This window comes from Schistocerca piceifrons, chromosome 11 (genome assembly GCF_021461385.2).
Source record: "Schistocerca piceifrons isolate TAMUIC-IGC-003096 chromosome 11, iqSchPice1.1, whole genome shotgun sequence".
NCBI lineage: Eukaryota > Metazoa > Arthropoda > Insecta > Orthoptera > Acrididae > Schistocerca > Schistocerca piceifrons.
In genome coordinates this window covers 120,173,592-120,191,714 of record NC_060148.1, presented here as the reverse complement: position 1 = coordinate 120,191,714, position 18,123 = coordinate 120,173,592, and the positions used below count along the sequence as shown (strand labels likewise).

At 37.9% G+C, this 18,123-nt stretch overlaps 1 long non-coding RNA gene across 5 annotated transcripts in view; it reads right to left on the bottom strand.

The window, feature by feature from the left end:
• Positions 1-7,726: 7,726 nt before the first annotated feature.
• Positions 7,727-18,123, bottom strand: part of LOC124720057 — a 72,991-nt gene continuing 62,594 nt past the window's right edge. For 3 of the 5 annotated variants that reach the window (XR_007006050.1, XR_007006048.1, XR_007006052.1), the window contains one exon: positions 8,030-8,348. This is a non-coding gene — a long non-coding RNA (uncharacterized LOC124720057). Of the gene's footprint in view, positions 7,783-8,029; positions 8,349-18,123 lie in introns of those variants that run through there. The other 2 variants (XR_007006049.1, XR_007006051.1) reach the window with 2 other exon arrangements.

Genomic DNA, 18,123 nt, shown 5'->3' with positions numbered 1-18,123 from the left:
TACTAGTAAATACAGAATACCCCAGAAGACATGACAATGTAGCAAAAATAATACATCAACAACTTGCCATACAACATAAACTAATAAAACAACACGTTCCCACATACAAGTATGCACCACGAAATGTACTGGAGAATGATGAATACAAATTATACTGGAACAGAACCATTATAACAGATAAAACAACACCACGTAACAAACCTCACATGATACTTACAAACAAAAAGAAGAAATTAACACAACTAATCGAAATATCCATACCCAATACAACAAATATACAGAAGAAAACAGAAGAAAAAATTGAAAAATACATCCAACTGGCTGAGGAAGTCAAGGACATGTGGAATCAGGATAAAGTTGACATTATACCGATTATACTAGCAACTACAGGAGTCATACCACACAATATCCACCAGTACATCAACACAATACAGCTACATCCAAACTTATATATACAACTACAGAAATCTGTAATTATTGATACCTGTTCAATTACCCGGAAGTTCCTAAATGCAATGTAACATATACCGTACAGTTAAAAGGAAGTCACGCTTGATCAAGATCTGTGTCACTTTCCATTTTTAACTAGACATAACGTCTGAGAAAGAAAAGAAATAATAATAATAATAATAATAATAATAGTAATTATAATGACAAGAACTTTATTCATCATCTTATGATACAAGGATAATTTTGCTTAATTCATGAGTTCATAACAAAGGGCTACACATATGGACATTTTTTACAACAAACTTTGATATAATAAGGCTCAGGTCTAAAAGTTATTTACTTGTAGGTGAGCCTTCATTTGAAGGAAGAGAGCCTTTCACCTTAACAGCTAAGATGTGTACCAACAATATAAGGAAAATACAGATTACTAGTCACTAAAAATACAACACATTGAGTTACAGACAGGACAGGCATAATAAAAAGACACTTTAAACCAAAGCCTTCTTTGTTTTAAAAAAGGAAGACAAAAACACCCTCTCTTCCCCCCCCCCCCCCCCACACACACCACACACACACACACAGTGAATGAATGACTGTGTATGTGTGTTTAATTTTCTGAATAAGGCTTTGGCAGAAAGGTAATTCTTCACATCCTTTTGTTGTGCCTGTTGACAACTCAACATGTCTTCTTTATGGTGAGCAGCGATCTGCCTTTTCCTCATATTGTTGTTATTCCAGCCTGAAGTTTCCACTGTTTGATTTCAACTGAGATCTAATTTATTACATTAGTTATTTAAGAAATAACTTAAAACTAATACTGGATAATAAAGCGTTTCTATTAAATGATGCTAAAAGTACATAATGAGGCCTATACAAAAATGCCTTTATTCAGTGTAAAACCGAGATACTCATCCAGTGGCTAATGTGGATTGGCAATAAATATTCTTTCTAGTTTGGCTTTAAATTTTGCAGTGGAGAGTGAGCTGACTGAATTGACAAGCATCAATCCTGCATCTAGTAGGTTTCTCTGATAAAGTGCAGTTTGGTGGTTTATAAGATGAAACTGATGTATGTTTCTGGTATTATGCTTGTTCAAGTCAGTGTTTACATTTAGACTAAGAGCTTGGGGCAACATAATCAGTTTAAAAGTATACACTGACCAGCAAGAATATTATGATCATGAACCTACTATCAATATAAACCCATCCAGGCAATAGCAGCATCACCTGGTGAGGAATGACTGCTGGTGAGACACACACATGGTGCATTGTAGTATCAGTGAATATGCTGTACGTGTATAGAATGGGGAAGACCCATGACCTTTCTGAATTTCACCAAGGGCAGATTGTGATGGCCTGCAGGCTCAACATAAGCATTTCGGAAACGGCACCACTTGTTGGGTGCTTAAGCAGTGCTGTGGTGAGTGTCTTCAACAGGTGGTGAAACTAACTACAGGCATCATGGGGTTGGATGTCGGACAGTGTAGTCTGGGCAGACTGTGGTGGAATGAACATCGGAATTTAATGCTGGGCTGTGTGTGTGCGCGCGTGTGTGTGTGTGTGTGTGTGTGTGTGTGTGTGTGTGTGTGAACACACAGTGCACAGAACACTTCTAATGATGGGATGCAGCAGCTGACAATCGGGGCATATGCCAGTCTTGACACCACGACATTGGCAAGTGTGACTGCAATGGGCACGAATCTGTTGTCCTCCAGGGTAACAGCTCCTCGATACTTGTACTGCAGAATCCAACAAGTTGGCTGCAACTCCATTATGCTATGGGCATCCACAGGTCCAGTGGAGCTCGTGCGAGGCACCACGATGGCCGAGGAGTGTCGTACACTGGTTGCACGTGTGCACTCCTTCAGGACAATTGTGCAGAGTGTAATGGTACTTGAATTATGTAACCATTATGGCAGCTCACCTGAACCTCTCGATACCAGCATTATTCTACTGTGTTTCTGTGAAGTAGTTAACATATTTCTGAGACAACATTCAGATTCGATTTCATTAATGTAGAGGTACTTTGATACATTGATATGTTTATGTTGCAATGATATTATTCTTATGTGTATTCTTTCTTTTGTCACTATGATCTTTGACGTACTTGTAACTCTTGATTTTTGGGCGCGTAAGCGATTATCAGTTAGCTAGAGAGTCAGACATTGAGAAAGTCAAATCTTGGACGTCATGTTGAAAAGACGTATATTGTAGTCAGCGTATAAAATGTGAACAGTGAGGAAGATGTTTTCAAGTATGTTTTGTATTGTGAAGTGATGTTTTGTGTGTTAGAGATATTGCAACAAAAGCAATAAAAAGGAAGTGTAACTTAAATTCAGAGTGCTGATTATTTTTTACATCATCATTGTGCTAACTTTCAAAGGTTGAATCTTCAAAGAATGGTTTGTGAAACACATCTATAAAACTTTTGAATATAGCAGAATAAAACCTAGGCCCTTTTGCATCCGAGCTTGGAATCACCACCACCTAGATTTTCGGCAATTGAGCCACAATTTTACAATGAGACCAGCGTGGGAAATACGAAAAGATAAGTGCCTAGTTTATTCATTATTACATGAAATGACTTTATTAACTGTGCTCCAATGACACCTGCCACGTAATAACTTTGTTGTTGCCCGAAAATGCAGTATTTAGCAGCGTGAGCAACACCACAATCATTATTAAATTTTGACCTTTGTTGTGGTAGGGTTGTTAGAAGAGCCATATTTCAACAAGATAATGTGCCATGTTACAACACCAGGAGTGTGATGGCGTGGTTCAAGGAACACAGTGGCGAGTTCCAATTGGTATGCTGGCTCCCTAAATAGCCAAACCTGAACTCGATTGAAGACATCTGGGAATTGATTGGAAGTGGCATCAGAGCTCATTGCACTTCTCCCCAGAATTTACCAGAATTAGGTGACCTGTGTGTCCATATGGGTTGTCAGCTCCCTTCATAGACCTACCAATGCCGTGACGCATCACTGCTGTTATCCGTGCCCGAGCTGATCGTACAGGGTATTAGGTAGGTGGCTATAAAGTTCTGGCTGATCAGTGTACAAATTTATAACAGTTAATTTCCCAGCTTTAGGGAATTGAACACAGCACGAGTCTCTTAGTTCTGCACTAAAAATTATTCTTACAGCCTTCTACTCCAACTTTACAAGCTTATGAAGATTTGCTCGTGTTTGGCATCCCATACTTCTAATCGATACTTTATACTAGAACACATTGACATATGATAAGCAGACATTATGTGGGTATTGTTTCGGTATTGGCTCTACATATTTATCGCAAATACATTTTAAGCCAGTTTACTTCCCAGTGAGTGAACATATGTATCCCAGTGTTGTTACTCCCATGATTCTGATATATATTGCTTTGATGGCAATATCAGTTCCACAGCACATCTGAATTTCAAAATATGTCTTGTGGGATAAAAATCCATTACTGCTGTTATCTTGAGTTGACAATGAGAGTACTTTCATTTGAATACTGAACTATATAATTTGTAATACAGTTTCATAGTGATCTTTATGCCTGCACACAATGGATGTAGCATCAGTATACAGAACTAGTTTTGAATTTGGGGAGCAGTATTTTGTCATTTACATAAAAAATAATCAACAAACGAAGGCAGCAAAGTACAAAGCCGAGGGTACCCTGTATTACATATCAGTGCACACAGATCTGTGTGTGCCACTCATCATTCTTAAGAGTGAAAACTGATTTTTGTGAGATCAGATTTTCTAAGACTAAAAAGAAGATATAAGATGTAGACTGGCAATGGCAAGGAAAGCGTTTCTCAAGAAGAGAAATTTGTTAACATCCAGTATAGATTTAATTGTCAAGAAGTTGTTTCTGAAAGTATTTGTATGGAGTGTAGCCATGTATGGAAGTGAAATGTGGACAGTAAATAGTTTGGACAAGAAGAGATAGAAGCTTTCGAAATGTGGTGCTACAGAAGAATGCTGAAGATTAGATGGGTAGATCACATAACTAATGAGGAGGTATTGAATAGGATTGGGGAGAAGAGGAGCTTGTGGCACAACTTGACTAGGAGAAGGGATCAGTTGGTGGGGCATATTCTAAGGCATCAAGGGATCATCAATTTAGTATTGGAGGCCAGCATGGAGGGTAAAAATCGTATAGGGAGACCAAGAGATGAATACACTAAACAGATTCAGAAGGATGTAGGTTGCAGTAGGTACTGGGAAGCTAGCACAGGATAGAGTAGCATTGAGAGCTACATCAAACCAGTCTCAAGACTGAAGACCACAACAACAACAACAAGACTGAACAATTATCAGCATAATTACCCAGCAATTTTTCCTGAGTGTTTACTATCTCTCTCTATAAGCAACTGATGGAGACTAGCTAAAACAATATCTGTACTTGCAGATGGAGGTCTGTCTATATCCAAAATTGTGTGTCCTTTCACAACTACAGTTAATTGCAGAAAGTTCAGTGTCACCTTCAACACTTAAAGAACTTACGTCTTTGGGGCCCTAATTTTTGCCACTTTTGCAACATCACCTTAAGGCTTGATCTCCCTGCTAAATGATGAGCAGAAATGCTTTGTTAATGGGTGCATAATAAGGTTCTTTTTTGGTATACCTGTGCTCTGTAATACCTGAAACATCTGGTTTATTAACACATGCTATGATGTCCAAATCTTTGTGCTTACTTCCTCAGCTTGCAAAGTTTTGGAGGATAATCTTGAAACTGTATTTGGATTGGTGGATCATATCTGCAGATTTAATTCCAACTTGTGTGTTATCTAAATTTGCATAGTCACCACATTTTTTAATTTTTTATTTTTTGTTTGTAGCCATAAATATCCTCATTAAGCTTATCAGATGTACATGTCAACTGGGAAGAGGACACAAAACGGCCACACACAATAATAATAAAAAGAAAGATTTCAAAGGAGATCCTGACAGCTAAATGTAAAAGTCATTTGTTTTTGGATATATTACATCCAAAAGCTTAAGAAGGCTGTTAGTTTAGTACCTTCAAGGCATAATGCTGCTCCACTGAGCATCACAATAAACAGCCTGAGATAGTAGAGTACTGTGATACTACTTAAGAAGAAATTGATGCACCACTGGATGTGAAGTGCACAATTTACTCCACACAGCAGGTGCTCCAGAAGATGGACTCTCACTGTGCTGTGCCATCATGAGTATTTCTCTGGTAAATACATTAGTGGTATATTCTACACTGGCAGAAAATTGAATAATCACATTTTTGCTTAAAGTTCCTTAAATGGCAATTGATGAGACCATATCTGAAAAGACAGCTATCAACCCCACTTTCCACAGGAGGTAGGACTACAAATTACCAAAATTCTGAAATGTGAAACTTGTAAACCTGGAGTTGATCTAGCAAAACAAGTAAGATCTGACATGTGTCCCAGATTGGACAAGAAAACAAAAGGTTACTGTCTTAGCTATAGCACACAAATATGCAGTGACTACCAAGTGGGTGTGATGACTATGTACATTTGTTTAACTCCTGGTTTAAGTAATTTACATCATTTCATTGCTGTGGTTCTTACTGTTATTCATTAATATCAGAATGTCAAAAACTACTTTGTTACTTTAAAATCTTCAATATGTTAGCTGTGGCCGACACTTATAAATGTCAACATAAGCCACTAACCCTGTGCAAAACAAGAAAATTTTTGCAATTTATTTGAAAGTCCTAATTAAGCTTCCATTTTCATGCATGTTTATTTTTAAATATTAAAACTGATGAGAGTTTCATTTCTAGGCCCCTAATTTTCAAATCTGGATGGCATCATCCTTGCACTGCAACTAAAAGTGCACCATGCATGACAGGTTCAATGTAATCTCTCCTGTCCACAAATTTGCACCTCACACATGTTGTTATCACAGGAAACTGCACCAAATATGTCAATATAATACTACAGTTCATTTTCCATATATCTAAGCAAAACCAATTCATGCCCATCCAAGTGTATCTCATCTGTGCACTGCATCTTTCCCTTAACTTTAGTGTGCTTTACAATAAATTTCATACAGAAAGTTTTCTGAGTAAATTACCCATTCCATACCTACAGCTAATGCTTGTGTAACCCAGTGTGCCTTTCAGATGTGTTTACTTGTGTGTCAATACATATGTCAGGTTTGGTTCTCAAGTGTGTCTTGAAATACGTACCCCACATCAATTTTTAAGTACTTAGTCTCAGTTGCAAAATATGTTATGCACTATCAGTGCCATTTCACTGCAAAAATTTTAAATCATGCTGGGGATATACCGATAACAAAGTTTCCGCATTTCTCAGAAATTTAATTTTAGTTGCTTCAGCCAATGAGAACTAGGGAACAAAGTCTTACACTGCCCTGTTTTGTGTGCAGTGGTCTCATGGTAATAACCAGATAGCAGCATTTTTACACTTTATTCTTACTGAGCAAAAATACTTACTTGTATCTGATATTCCTTACCATTTCCAGGCGATTTTTGGGTCTGCAGTATTTTTATTTCAATTTCTACAAAGCAAAACGATTAAATGACTAGAAAGTTGTTTACGAATTCAGTTTTAGATGCATATTTGGCATAAGATATTAACTGTCTAAAGGATAATTGCTCAGACAGTAATTAGCATTCTAGCTGTATCTTTTTAGCCAAGACTATTATAGATGCATATACTTTACTCTCAAGGTTCCTAAGTGCCCCCTTAACACATTGACTACCATGCTGCTGCCACCAGCGACAACAGCACAGCACGCTTAATGCTGTATACCTTACCTGGTGGTGAAACATGTCATTAACCATATCAGTAAACTTGTTAAATATAGAAAAACCACACCCAAGAAAGGCAGCAAGATAAACTCTCAGACAATACTATAATCTAAAAATGTAAAATTACAACTAAATAAGCAATTTCCAATTATGTGTACCAAGCAAATTATGCTTTGAGTCAGTGATTTCTTTTGCCACAATTGATTAAGAAACATGCAAACTGAAGGACTAGTGAATAATCATACTTCACCTGTGAAAAGCAGCAAAGCCATTAGAGACAGCTATGTGCATAGTCCAATTTATGTTGAAATTATCAACTTGGTACTTCAATTAAATTTTGTGAACTATAGGCAACACGATAAAGGAATCAAACGAAAAAAAACACAAAATTAATTTCTTTATTAACATTGCTCGGATTTCCACATCACCATAGAGGTACCAAGCTTGATGCGTTACTCATTTTTTTTTTACGTAGCAAGTTTCGCCAGTAGGCCTATAAACCATGAAAAACACAAATAGCTACTTCTTGCTGTCTTCTCTTCTTTGGACTTTCACTTCAGAAACTCTGAAACATCCATTACAAAAATAGGTAACATCACTCACAAATCTGGATTCTGTCACTGCAATTCATAGCAATTTTACTGTAAAAATACTGACTATGGTCACTGATGTCATTTTGAACATTCAGAAATTTTCAAGTGTGAAGGAACATGTTACTGAAACAAAATATTAGAGTGATACTGAAGTTAGAATACAGTTACTACACAAATTCTGACCAACAAACGTTACAAACATGGCAACTTAAATACCGAAGCCATTTCTTATGATAATATGCTGTTACCACAAATAATCCTCATAGTTGTACTGAAAGAAACTTTACAGGGTAACACAGTGCATCAGAATACTATAGCCACAAAGAAGGAAATTCTGTAGATTTACCAGACACTTTACTTTTCTTGCACATCATAAAATTATTATACAAAGTTACTTACCATCCATTGTCTGGAATATAAACTTTCCTTTCTCCTCTGCAAGCATGTGCTTTTGCAGCAGTGTTCTCAAATTTGCCAAGACGTTGAAAAAAATTGCAGTCATCCTGCAGGCACTTCACAGTAACTTCCATATTTGGCTCTATATGCACACACAAGGAAAATGAAGGATACAAAGTTTTCCATAACAGAAATGCTTTATCGCACATGCAACACAAAATCTGGCACTGTACATACACCCACACAGCATCACAAAGAATGGCTTGGCTCAAAGAATATCTGGGGTTCAAAAACTACCAGCGATACTGGCTAGCGTGAGAGATGACCTCATGTCATGATATAACGTCAAGATTCCTGAGGGCCTGCGAGCTGCTTCTGCAAAGGATGGCTAGGTTCAAAGAAATCCGTGGTTTGAAAACTGCCAGCGATATTGACTAGCGGGAGAGATGACGTCATGATCCCTGGATTACAGAAGTGTCAGATTCCAGCCGTCTGCTTTGACCCATGACATCATCAATATGGCAGAAATTGCTATTCTAAGCATCTCCAATATGGCACCTGTGATGTTACTACATACACATGGCAACAAACATGAAAATATGTATAAATAAGACAATAACATCTCCATCCAAAACTTCCATCAAATTAATGAGACAACTGGGGGAAATTGTGGGTTTTAGGGAGAGGTCAAGCTAAATATAAGAGGTTTTTTTTAAAAAAAACCAAACAAACAAACAAACACACACGGGAGGGCACTATGAAACACAACAAGACAACATCTACAAACACAACCAACTCATAAACACCGTGGCGTAATGACATCATCCACAACAACACCCTTACATCAATGCAGACAGGTGGAATCGGACGCTTCTGTTGACCCCATGATTCCTCAGGGCTTGCGAGCCGCTTGTCATTACACCTTCTACAGCCACAAGGCATTATACATAGCTATTTCAACTGGCACCGATGTCTCATTGGTTGGCCGTAAGAGCCAGTTAGTTGTAGCTACCGGTATGTAGATCTTTGAACGCTTCGTTATTATGATTTTCCCAGGAGCTATCTTGGTGTGTGTGTATGTGTTGTGCTTTTCTTAATTTCTCACTGTACGTTACACCATGGCTGATGCACAGACTGGTGGTGTGGCAGGCTTGTGTGACGTATGGGGGTGAAGCATCACAAGAATATACAAGTAGAGCCTAGGAAAGAAATATTACATATTTATGATAAGCTGGTGACAGACGTAAACAAACACATGAAGAGACACAGTTCTGCTTCTGGAAAGGTAGGAGAAATGTTGGTTACCTCTCAGTCACCATTTAAATGCTGTGTTAACCTTAATGTAATAATGTAACACAACTGCCGTAACCAGATGGCTGGTTTATAGTCAAGTGTGCTATATTAGCAAAAATGTTATGGAGATATCACCAGTGTGAACGTCTGCAGTACCCTCTGTGCAGTGCAGACTGAGCAGAAACGTTCATGTATCACAAAAAGCCCACAAATGGGTCCAAGCTAAGGCTATAAATGAAAGGGTTGAGAGGGTTAATTACTATGCAAGTCATGGGAGGCGAATGCCAGAACTGCTGTAAAACTCTTTGACAATTAACAGGTAACTAGTACACTTAAGCAAAGTAAAGTGTCACTTGTGATGTAGGCCCTCTGGATAGAGCGTTTCCGAAGAGTTGGAGGTGCGGCCTTTCCCCTGAATTTTTACAGTAGTTTCATGAAGCACAAATAACTTATTTTAGATATTTAAGTAATGCAGGCCCTAGTTTCTCACTGCACCTTCACTGTGTTGTTCCACATCCCTGAAGATTCTGCTTCATAATTGGCAGTATTAAACATGATGGATGAATAAGTGCATTAATTCTGTTTACACGTTCCTTTTCCATCACAGTATGATATTAAGATATTAAGCAAAAACCCATTTTCTTTGCTATTTAGATGACATTTACTGAGTGCAATATGTTTTGATGCTCTCAGAGGTAAGAACTGATATACCACTTGGAGAGTGTTCAAAACAAAAAATGGAGTTCAAAGAAATCACATTTAATTCTGTGGAAGGTGATGAAACTAAAGTGTACTGTATTGTATGTAAGTATTTGCCAGGTAACTAATGTTGTACATTGTTTGTATGTGTAGGTCTTTCCAATGAGTTAATGATATGGTGCAGTAATCGTTATCAGGAGAAAGAAAACTGGCATTCTACGGATCAGAGCATGGAATGTCAGATCCCTTAATCAGGCAGGTAGGTTAGAAAATTTAAAAATGGAAATGGATAGGTTAAAGTTTGATATAGTGGAACTTAGTGAAGTTCAGTGGCAGGAGGAACAAGACTTCTGGTCAGGTGAATACAGGGTTATAAATACAAAATCAAACAGGGGTAATGCAGGAGTAGGTTTAATAATGAATAAAAAAATAGGCGTGCGGGTAAGCTACTACAAATAGCATAGTGAACATATTATAGTGGCCAAGATAGACACGAAGCCCATGCCTACTACAGTAGTACAAGTTTATATGCCAACTAGCTCTGCAGATGACGAAGAAATTGAAGAAATGTATGATGAGAGAAAAGAAATTATCCAGGTAGTGAAGGGAGACGAAAATTTAAGTCATGGGTGACTGGAATTCAACAGTAGGAAAAGGGAGAGAAGGATACATAGTAGGTGAATATGGATTGGGGCTAAGAAATGAAAGAGGAAGCCGTCTGGTAGAATTTTGTGCAGAGCATAACTTAATCATAGCTAACACTTGGTTCAAAAATCATAAAAGAAGGTTGCATACATGGAAGAATCCTGGAGATACTAAAAGGTATCAGATAGATTATATAATGGTAAGACAGAGATTTAGGAACCAGGTTTTAAATTGTAAGACATTTCCAGGGGCAGATGTGGACTCTGACCACAATCTATTGGTTATGAACTGTAGATTAAAAATGAAGAAATTGCAAAAAGGTGGGAATTTAAGGAGATGGGACTTGGATAAACTGACTAAACCAGAGGTTGCACAGAGTTTCAGGGACAGCATAAGGGAACAAGTGACAGGAATGGGGGAAAGAAATACAGTAGAAGACGAATGGGTAGCTTTGAGAGATGAAGTAGTGAAGGCAGCAGCGGATCAAGTAGGTAAAAAGATGAGGGCTACTAGAACCCATTGGGTAACAGAAGAAATATTGAATTTAATTGATGAAAGGAGAAAATACAAAAATGCAGTAAATGAAGCAGGCAAAAAGGAATACAAACGTCTCAAAAATGAGATCGACAGGAAGTGCAAAATGGCTAAGCAGGGGTGGCTAGAGGACAAATGTAAGGATGTAGAGGCTTATCTCACTAGGGGTAAGATAGATACTGCCTACGGGAAAATTAAAGAGACCTTTGGAGAAAAGAGAGCCACTTTTATGAATATCAAGAGCTCAGATGGAAACCCAGTTCTAAGCAAAGAAAGGAAAGCAGAAAGGTGAAAGGAGTATATAGAGGGTCTGTACAAGGGCGATGTACTTGAGGACAATATTATGGAAATTGAAGAGGATGAAGATGAAATGGGAGATATGATACTGCATGAAGAGTTTGACAGAGCACTGAAAGACCTGAGTCGAAACAAGGCCCCGGGAATAAATAACATTCCATTAGAACTACTGACGGCCTTGGGAGAGCCAGTCCTGAAAAAAACTCTACCATTTGGTGAGCAAGATGTACGAGACAGGCGAAATACACTCAGACTTCAAGAAGAATATAATAATTCTAATCCCAAAGAAAGCAGATGTTGACAGATGTGAAAATTACCGAACTATCAGTTTAATAAGTCACAGCTGCAAAATACTAACACGAATTATTTACAGACGAATGGAAAAACTGGTAGAAGCCGACCTCGGGGAAGATCAGTTTGGATTCTGTAGAAATGTTGGAACACATGAGGCAATAATGACCTTACGACTTATCTTAGAAGAAAGATTAAGGAAAGGCAAACCTACATTTCTAGCATTTGTAGACTTAGAGAAAGCTTTTGACAATGTTGACTGGAATACTCTCTTTCAAATTCTAAAGGTGGAAGGGGTAAAATACAGGGAGTGACACGCTATTTACAATTTGTACAGAAACCAGATGGCAGTTATAAGAGTCAAGGGACATGAAAGGGAAGCAGCAGTTGGGAATGGAATGATACAGGGTTGTAGTCTCTCCCCGATGTTATTCAATCTGTATATTGAGCAAGCAGTAAAGGAAACAAAAGAAAAATTTGGAGTAGGTATTAAAATCCAGGGAGAAGAAATAAAAACTTTGAGGTTCGCCAATAACATTGTAATTCTCTCAGAGACAGCAAAGGACTTGAAAGAGCAGTTGAACAGAATGGACAGTGTCTTGAAAGGAGGATATAAGATGAACATCAACAAAAGTAAAACGAGGATAATGGAATGTAGTCGAATTAAGTCGGGTGATGCTGAGGGAATTAGATTAGGAAATGAGTCACTTAAAGTAGTAAAGGAGTTTTGCTATTTGGGGAGCAAAATAACTGATGATGGTCGAAGTAGAGAGGATATAAAATGTAGACTGGCAATGGCAAGGAAAGCGTTTCTGAAGAAGAGAAATTTGTTAACATCGAGTATAGATATAAGTGTGAGGAAGTCATTTCTGAGAGTAACTAAATGGAGTGAAACATGGACAATAAATAGTTTGGACAAGAAGAGAATAGAAGCTTTCGAAATGTGGTGCTACAGAAGAATGTTGAAGATAAGATGGGTATATCACGTAACTAATGAAGATAAGATGGGTATATCACGTAACTAATGAAGATAAGATGGGTATATCGTAACTAATGAGGAGGTATTGAATAGGGTTGGGGAGAAGAGAAGTTTTTGGCACAACTTGACTAGAAGAAGGGATCGGTTGGTAGGACATGTCCTGAGGCATCAAGGGATCACAAATTTAGCATTGTAGGGCTGCGTGGAGGGTAAAAATCATAGAGGGAGACCAAGAGATGAACACACTAAGCAGATTCAGAAGGATGTAGGTTGCAGTAGGTACTGGGAGATGAAGGAGCTTGCACAGGATAGATTAGGATGGAGAGCTGCATCAAACCAGTCTGAGGACTGAAGACCACAACACCAACAACAACAACAACAACAACAACAACAGTAATCATTAGTGTTTATGTTGAGTATTATTAATCTAAATACAGATAAGAAAGTATTTAGGGTAATCCATGACTGGCAATATATTTTCAGAATATAACTTTAAACAACTCTACAGTGTCAGACAGACTCATTAAATTGTTAATCTGGATTTGCCCCAGCATGCTACATGTTTCTAAATTTCACTGTGGTGACAGGCTGATCTGTGGTGCAGCCCTAGGCTGAGGTTAGGTTGGAAGTATGGCATAAAGCATTCTGACATGGATTGTATTTACATACCACAACCATTTTCAGATTATACAACACATGAATGGGGCAGACTGTCTCCATTACCACAATTTCTCCAGCACCTTGCTTATAATAATTATTAGAGAGCGGATAATACTTGCTCGGTGTTATCTTGTGTGTGTTGTTGTGGTCTTCAGTCCTGAGACTGGTTTGATGCAGCTCTCCATGCTACTCTATCCTGTGCAAGCTTCTTCATCTCCCAGTACCTACTGCAACCTATATCCTTCTGAATCAGTTTAGTGCATTCATCTCTTGGTCTCCCTCTACGATTTTTACCCTCCACGCTGCCCTCCAATACTAAATTGGTGATCCCTTGATGCCTCAGAACGTGTCCTACCAACCGATTCCATCTTCTAGTCAAGTTGTGCCACAAACTTCTGACCTTGGCAATCCTATTCAATACCTCCTCATTAGTTACGTGATATACCCATCTAATCTTCAACATTCTTTTGCAGCACCACATTTCGAAAGCTTCTATTCTCTTCTTGTCCAAACTATTTATTGTCCATGTTTCACTACATTTAAATACTCTCAGAAACGACTTCCTCACACTTAAATCTATACTCGATGTTAACAAATTTCTCTTCTTCAGAAACGCTTTCCTTGCCATTGCCAGTCTACATTTTATATCCTCTCTACTTCGACCATCATCAGTTATTTTGCTCCCCAAATAGCAAAACTCCTTTACTACTTTAAGTGACTCATTTCCTAATCTAATTCCCTCAGCATCACCCGACTTAATTTGACTACATTCCATTTATCCTCGTTTTACTTTTGTTGATGTTCATCTTATATCCTCCTTTCAAGACACTGTCCATTCTGTTCAACTGTTCTTCCAAGTCCTTTGCTGTCTCTGAGAATTACAATATCATCGGCGAACCTCAAAGTTTTTATTTCTTCTCCCTGGATTTTACTACCAACTCCAAATTTTTCTTTCGTTTCCTTTACTGCTTGCTCAATATACAGATTGAATAACATCGGGGAGAGGCTACAACCCTGTCTCACTCTCTTCCCAACCACTGCATCCCTTTCATGTCCCTCGACTCTTGTAACTGCCACCTGGTTTCTGTACAAATTGTAAATAGCGTGTCGCTCCCTGTATTTTACCCCTTCCACCTTTAGAATTTGAAAGAGAGTATTCCAGTCAACATTGTCAAAAGCTTTCTCTAAGTCTACAAATGCTAGAAACATAGGTTTGCCATTCATTAATCTTTCTTCTAAGATAAGTCATAAGGTCAGTATTGCCTCATGTGTTCCAACATTTCTACGGAATCCAAACTGATCTTCCCCGAGGTCGGCTTCTACCAGTTTTTCCATTCATCTGTAAATAATTCGTGTTAGTATTTTGCAGCTGTGACTTATTAAACTGATAGTTCAGTAATTTTCACATCTGTCAACATCTGCTGTCTTTGGGATTAGAATTATTATATTCTTCTTGAAGTTTGAGGTTATTTCGCCTGTCTCATACATCTTGCTCACCAGATGGTAGAGTTTTGTCAGGACTGGCTCTCCCAAGGCCATCAGTTGTTCTAATGGAATGTTTTCTACTCCCGGGGCCTTGTTTCGACTCAGGTCTTTCAGTGCTCTGTCAAACTCTTCACGCAGTATCATATCTCCCATTTCATCTTCATCTACATCCTCTTCCATTTCCATAATATTGTCCTCAACTACATCGCCTTGTATAGACCCTCTATATACTCCTTCCACCTTTCTGCTTTCCTTTCTTTGCTTAGAACTGGGTTTCCATCTGAGCTCTTGATATTCATACAAGTGGCTCTCTTTTCTCCAGAGGTCTCTTTAATTTTCCTGCAGGCAGTCTTATCTATCTTAACCCTAGTGAGATAAGCCTCTACATCCTTACATTTGACCTCTAGCCATCCCTGCTTAGCCATTTTGCACTTCCTGTCGATCTCATTTTTGAGACGTTTATATTCCTTTTTGCCTGCTTCATTTACTGCATTTTTGTATTTTCTCCTTTCATCAATTAAATTCAATATTTCTTCTGTTACCCAAGGATTTCTACTAGCCCTCATCTTTTTACCTACTAGATCCTCTCCTGCCTTCACTACTTCATCTCTCAAAACTACCCATTCTTTTTCTAATGTAGTTCTTTCCCCCATTCCTGTCAATTATTCCCTTATGCTCTTCCTGAAACTCTGTACAACCTCTGGTTTAGTCAGTTTATCCAGGTCCCATCTCCTTAAATTCCCACTTTTTTGCAGTTTCAGTTTTAATCTACAGTTCATAACCAACAGATTGTGGTCAGAGTCCACATCTGCCCCTGGAAATGTCTTACAATTTAAAACCTGGTTCCTAAGTCTCTGTCTTACCATTATATAATCTATCTGAAACTTGTCAGTATCTCCAGGCTTCTTCCATGTATACAACCTTCTTTTATGATTCTTGAACCAAGTGTTAGCTATGATTAAGTTGTGCTCTGTGCAAAATTCTATCAGGCAGCTTCCTCTTTCATTTCTTAGCCCCAATCCGTATTCACCTACTACGTTATCTTATGTATTTCAACTAAATTATTTTCTCAGAATAACACATAAGTGCTGCACTTCCGTTTGCGCTACTTATGCAGTGTGATTTTATTTTCGGAGTTCTTTCTGTGGAAGGAACAGATAGAAGCTGAAGAGAGCTTTCATTCTTAAGACCAAGGGAAAAACAGAAATGTGATTATCTCTGAAGATCTCGTAGAGTTAATTGCAAATGAAACAATTCAGAAGGAACTGGAGTAGCCAAACTATGTTTTTTTGCCATATGATTTTGAATGACGTGGAACAAGAAATTATATTTAGTAGAGTACTGGAGTAAAGACAAACTTCTGCGAAGCAATATTTTTGGAGAAGTAATGGCTAGAGACCACTATTCCAAATTACTATGAATGCTGCATTTCAACCATGATGTCGGTTCTACCAATGATTGTTATACAAAATACAGATCATCATCACTGATTTATTACAAAAAAAAAATTTTGTCAGTCATTTCAGCCATTCCAAAAGCTGTGCATATATGAAAGTTTACTTTTTTTTTATAAAGGGTGGCTGTCTTTCAAACAATACATCCCGTCAAAAAGAAACAGATTTGGAATAAAATCTTTTTTTCCCTGTGACTGTGAGACAGGATTTGTACAAGATTTAATTGTTTACATGGGATCATCTGCCCTGGTGGATACCAAAAATAAGGATACTGGAAAGTCAGGAGCGATAGTTGAAGCACTTGTAAAGCCCTATTTAGGAAAGGGCTATACTGTTCACATAGATAATTGGTATTTCAGTGCAGCTTTATTTAGAAAGCTACACAATAATTGCACAAATGTGTGCGGGACCATAAGAAAGAGAAGGAAAGGAATGCCTAAAACTGGTGAATGATTAAAATGAGGACAGGCAACCCGTCAATCGTGCAAAAATTTAATATTCAAAAAGTGGTTGGATAAAAAAGAAGTCTATATGCTTTCTACCATACACTCAGATGAATTTGATACAGTAAAAGTTATCCAAAAACCTGTATGCGTATTGGATTATAATAATTCAATGGGTGCAGTTGATAAAGCTGACACGGTTATAAGCACTGTGGAATCAACACTCAAATCTCTGCAATGGCATCACAAACATTTCTTTCACTTTCTGGACAATTGTGTGTGGAATGCCTATTGTCTTTATAAACACAAAAGGAAAGAACTGGTATCCATGGCAAAACTTCAATTGCAGTTAATTAGGGAGATACTGGAAGAGTATCATCGAAGCATAAAATATCAACACCGAACAGGCAATAATCATCCACTGAGCTTAACAGAAAGACACTTTTCTTCGGTTTACAAACCAGTAGGAAGAAACTGAAATAAAAGGTGTGTTGTTTGAAGTGCAAATGACAGAAAATGAGAATCTAAGTACAAGTGTAAAAATTGTAATGTGGGTTTGTGTGCTGAACCTTGTTTTCAAATTTATCATACTGAATTACATTATTAAGAATCTTTCAAATGATCCTAAATGGCTTTTCTTATAATACTTATAAAATCTCCATATATATTGTTATGTAACACTTAAATACAGTAACCTGCACATCATCTTACTGACGTGCAATGTGCACAGTTCGCGGTACGCTGCACCGATCAGTGGCACCAGCTCAGCGAAGCAGACTGCTGTAACAAAAGGGTTAATCGAACAACATGTAACAACCCAAAGTTGTTAGCACTTTCTTCCACCAGTCCCTTCAATTAGAAGTGATGCTGGCCCAGATGGAACCACACTCAGTTTTTCTTATAACATGGAAATTAATGAAGCTAAAAAAAAGATCTTTGTGGTGAGTAAGCAAAATATCACTGCTCAAAGCTCAGTGAGCAACTGTAAACCACCGAATCCTTCACCTACTGATGGAGTAAAATTACATCAAATGGAAGATCAAAGAAGAATATTGCAAGCCAAATCTATCACACAAAGACTGATTTTAACAAGAGAACAAACTTTCTAATATTGTCCATTTTAAGCACCAAAGGTAG